This window comes from Thamnophis sirtalis, unplaced genomic scaffold (genome assembly GCF_051295495.1).
Source record: "Thamnophis sirtalis isolate CommonGarterSnake01/CBP01778 unplaced genomic scaffold, rThaSir2_p1.2 scaffold_1, whole genome shotgun sequence".
NCBI lineage: Eukaryota > Metazoa > Chordata > Lepidosauria > Squamata > Natricidae > Thamnophis > Thamnophis sirtalis.
The window spans coordinates 47,838,961-47,844,232 of NW_028261381.1; positions in this window are offsets into that span (position 1 = coordinate 47,838,961).

Genomic DNA, 5,272 nt, shown 5'->3' on the forward strand with positions numbered 1-5,272 from the left:
CCTTAGCCTGTGTCTTACTTTCACCCTCTTCCAGGAATGCATTTTCCTGAAATTCCACATCATGGTGACATCATGTTGAGTCCTGTGCTCCAGATACCTCAAATGCACTGGTCTCCTATTGTGAGGCATTGTCTTCCTTCAAGGCACAGCCTTCTGGGTATCTGGAGCAGAGTTTAAGACATTAGCAATAGCACTAAGACTTATATACTGCTTCATAGTGCTTTACAGTCCTCTCTAGGCGGTTTACAGAGTCAGCATATTGCCCCCAACAATCTGGGTCCTCATTTTACCCACTTCTGAAGGATGGAAGGCTGAGTCAACCTTGAACTCCAGGAATGAACAGTGAGTTAGCTTGCAGTGCTGCATTCTAACCATTGCACCATGGCCCACTCGCCACAGCCAGGTCACCATAGGACAAGTCACTGTGGGACAAGAGTTGCAACTAATATCAAAGATATTATCTTCTGGGTGAATTATATGTTCATATAAGAAGGCACAAAACCATGAATGACTTCGATGAGTAACCCTTAGAATTCTAGAAGTTTTACTGCTACTTGTTTCTTTTCTTTTTTTCCCTTGGCATTTCCTTAATAAAAGCCTTGGATGATGACAGGCAGGGATATCCAAATTGGCATACATCATTTTCTGACATCTGCTCACCCAGAAATGAAGAAAGAAGAAGAATTGGGTTGTATTAAAGGAGCAAGAGAGATGTATTTTCAAGGAATTGTTTTATGTAGCATTTTATTACTGCTTCCAAAATATGTCATTTTAGCTAGTCTTGGCAAATGTTGACCTGAAGACATATTGGCGGGATGAAATGTTGCAAATGTTGTCTACAGTTTATTATTGGCTCATAAAATTCAGCATAAGCTGAATGCACACAAACACAGATGGAGTGAAAGAGAGAAATACCACTGTGCCTCATATAGCCAAACTGGAAAAGAGGCCAGTGCCGAGAAGGGGCTTATCTTGTATTGGCAGCAATCCTCTGGACAATGCTCTACATCAGTGATGAAATTCAAAATTGTTTACTACCAGTTCTGTGGGTGTGGCTTGCTGGGCATGGCAGGGGAAGAATATTGCAAAATCTTCATTCCCACCCTACTCTGGGGCCAGCCAGAGGTGGTATTTGCCGGTTCTCCGAACTACTCAAAACCGCCCCAGAACCTGTCAGAACCTGCTGGATTTCACCCCTGCTCTACATGGCTTGGCCATCTATTCCTACCTTCATGTTCTTACCTCATCTTTTCAGCCATACAAGAGGAGCAAGGCATTATGGCCATTGCAGCATCCTCAAAGTCACCTGATCAAAATTTGGATGCTTGGCAACTGGTGTGTATTTATGATGGGTGCCCTGGATGTCCTGGATGTGATCATGTGATCCCCTTTTGTGACCTCCTGACAAGCAAAGTTAATGGGGAAGCCAGATTCACTTAACGACCATGTTATTAACTTAACAACAGCAATGATTCACTTAACCACTGTGGCAGGAAAGGTTGTAAAATGGGGCCAAACTCACTTAACAGCTGCCTTGCTTAGCTATGGAAATTTTGGTTGTAAATTGAAGACTACCTGTAACACAAATCCAGACCCTTTGCTTTATATACGTAGTCCTCGACTTACAACCACAATTGAGTCCAAAATGTCTGTTGCTAAGTGAAACATTGATTAAGTGAATTTTGCCCCACTTTACAGGTTTTCTTGCCACAGTTGTTTAGGTTTAGGTTTACTGGACTTATATGTTAAGTCAATCACTGCAGTTGTTAAGTTAGTAACACAGTTGTTAAGTGAACCTGGCTTCCCCATTGACTTTGCTTGTCAGAAGTTTGCAAAAGGGGATCACACGACTCCAGGACACTGCAACGGTCATAAAAACGAGTCAGTTGCCAAAGTATTGGAATTTGGATCCCATGACCATGGGGATGCTGCAATGGTCATAAGTGTGAAAAATGGTCATAAGTCACTTTTCCCCGAGCTGTTGTAACTTTGAATGGTCACTAAATGAACTGTTGTAAGTCGTAGATTATCTCTACAATTTTGTTGCTGCAAAGATCTAAATATTATCTTGAAGATTAGCATTTTAGGATTCTATTAGAAACCGCATAGATCTGATTTTACATTGCCTCAAGGCTGCACAATTTAAAGCAGCACCAGTCTTCATATTTTGCCAAATTGTAATTTGTCCCAATATTAGGCAGCCTGGCCCATTGGAAGAAATTCTGGGAAATGGGAGTTCAACAGCATTTTGACTCCTATAAATTCCCCAGTTCAGTCATCTGAACATATAATAAACAATCCCCTTTTCATTGAGAAATAGTGATTTTATTTTAAAAAAAATAACCATACTGGCACCAAAATAATTACCATAAATTATATTTTCTTGTCAATTAATGCTAATTATATTAATTGCTGAGCTAGGAACCAAGAGGAAATGAGTTCCAGTTCCATCTTAGGCACTAAAAAAAAATGGCTGGGTGACTTTGGGCCAGCCACTCTCTCTCTCAGCCCAACCCACCTCACAGGGTTGTTGTTGTGGGGGAAATAGGAGGAAGAAAGAGTATTATATATGCTTGTCACCTTAAGCTATTTATAAATAATAAATGTGGGATAAAAATCAAATAAATAGTTAGGAAACAAGCAGGAGACATATTGGGAGACCAATTCTGAAATCCGTCATGGAAGGGGACACTTCCGACAACATAAGCATCCTCTCTAGTTTTTGTCTCAGAATATGTTCTTTAAGTATTTAGCTTCATAAATTCACCAACTCAAATAATGTACCCTAGGGGTATGTGTGTATGTGTGTGTGTGTTTATAATGAACCCTACAATAACAACATAATAAAAAATTGGAAAACTCTTTTCTCTTGTATCAGATATTCTAACAAATGGTTCCATCTCACCACTAGGTGGAGCTCTAGACCCTCATCCAGATTCATACAATCTAGGAGGCTCTTCAGCAACTCTTAACAGTGGCAGTTACAATGTCCCCAGATAAAAACTGGCTCACAAGCAAATGATTTCTCAGATGCACGCAACTTACATATTCCAGTTATTTTAGCTACCCTGAGATTTCCATAGACCAAGATCTTTTGTCAGTCGTTCACTTGTTTCCATCCTCAGAATTTTCCAGCCCTGTTTTTCCAAGTACTGTATCATCTATTCTAGAGAGATAGTTTATCACAAGACTCATACTCATCTCAAAGACTTTGGCAGCTCACTCCATATTTCCCTTGCTTGCACCTCCGATATGTGCCTGCCTGCTTGCAAGCTTCATCAACTTGAGTTCCTTATAAAGTAATACAAACAGATTAAAAATCTAATGAATGAATACATGAATTTGAGCCTGCTGAGTAGATGAAGCAAAATGTCTCCCTCCTTCCAATTGTGGCCCTTTACTGATGCTCTGTAGGGTGTGGGAAGGATACCCTCATGCAAAATGGCCAGATTCTGCAGAACAGAAGCCTGTGCAACAATCATACTGTTCAATTGTACAGTGAGAAGAATTCTGAAAGCTCCCAAGTCTATGGTTGAACTCCTAAGGTCTCTGAACTATAGAAGAATGTGGAGAAAGATCCAATATTGTGTCCAGAATGCCCTAAAGGCAAATTTCTCTCATATTTCATCCAACTGACCCTCCTGAACTGACGAATTAAGCCAAGCATTGTTGCCCATTAGTGATGGGTTGCTCTTACAATCGCTACTGGTACACTACTCAGGGGGCGGCACATCCTGTTCGTGCACAATCCACTGCCCCTGTGATACCCAGCTGCTTGTTGGGGCTCACGCAGATGCCGCACGCTGTGCGTGCATGTGCAATTGGGTGGTTACTTTAAAAACAGATATAGAATGTGGGTGGGTGGGTTGGCCAAGTGAGCCACCATATCAGTACGCTGTCAGCTGCTCCCGGCTACTACCAGTATGGCCATACCGGACCATACCCAGAGGAACCCACCACTGTTGCCCACTACAACTAAAACAGCATACATTCAACATTAAAAGTTTTATGCTGCTGGAGATGCAGAAGTAGGAGAGGATCTTCAAAGTTAGGCATATCCTAAGTTAACATAGTTAACTGTACAAACACAGGGGCATATAGCTTCTTCAGTCATGAGGTTTATAAGTAAATGTTGTGGCCCAGCAGGAGCCTTTGGAGCTTCCACCAGACTCCAACAGCGAGGGGTCCTATGAGTCGGCTTTGGAGGATGTGAAGGACCCTGGACAGGGTTCCGACTCCGAGCAGGGCGCAGAGAGGTTGGTTGGCCACCAGGAGGCGCCTGAGCCTTGGACCAGTGGGGAGGAGACAAGGGAGTATGATCCCGACGTCAGCAGTGGGGAGGAGCCAAGGGAGTTGTTCCTAGATGCCCAGCACCGGAGAGCTAATAGGCGTAAGGAATAATTACGCAATTACAGGAGGTAATTGCACTCACCTGGAGGCTCCTCTCCAGACTATAAAAGGAATGCTTGTGGACATGCTCCTTTTGCAGAAGTCTATGCAGGAACTAATGTTGAAGAACATTATTGTGAGCTTGGCAGGCTGGATTGCTGCCACGGCTTATCTGTGCTGGATTGCTGCCCAAGCTTGTCTGTGCCGGTTTGTTGCCAAGGATCTGTCTGTCTGTTAATTAAATGCCGTAACTTATCTTTGGCTCGGAGTGTGTCTTGGTGTGGGACAAGGGGGGGTCAGAACAGGTAAAGAAGGAAGGAAGGAAGGAAGGAAGGAAGGAAGGAAGGAAGGAAGGAAGGAAGGAAGGAAGGGTTTGCTGAAATTAAACTGTTCTGCTGCAGCAGCTCCTATTGTAATTGGGTTTGCCAATGTCCCGGGTGGGGGGGATTATTGAGGGCAGAAGAGGAAGGATCCTATCCCATCATCTGGTGTAACTGTCTCATGTTCTGGACTATCTGATCCATTGGAGTGACCGCCTGATGCTGTTACTGAAGCATTGACTGACTGGCCAAGGATCAATAGAATATCTTGAAAGTTAATAGCTGTTATTCTTATTCTGGAGCAGGTGTGTGATGGCTCTCCTCACCCTGTTGTGGGAGTGATAAGAAGGTAATCAAGCTGTCAGGCTCCCTGGCTCAAACTCAGCAGAAGCTACTCAGACATTTGACATAGCACAGCCAGACAAGAATCTTTAGTGCCTGCTAGAATTTAGCCACTTAAAGCAGTTGATTGCCATCTGCCAACAGATCTCCATAGAAGTTTAAATCCAGTGCTGCTTTTGCTCACCGTTCCTTTGCATTGCAGTTCTGAAGCTCTTTCAAAG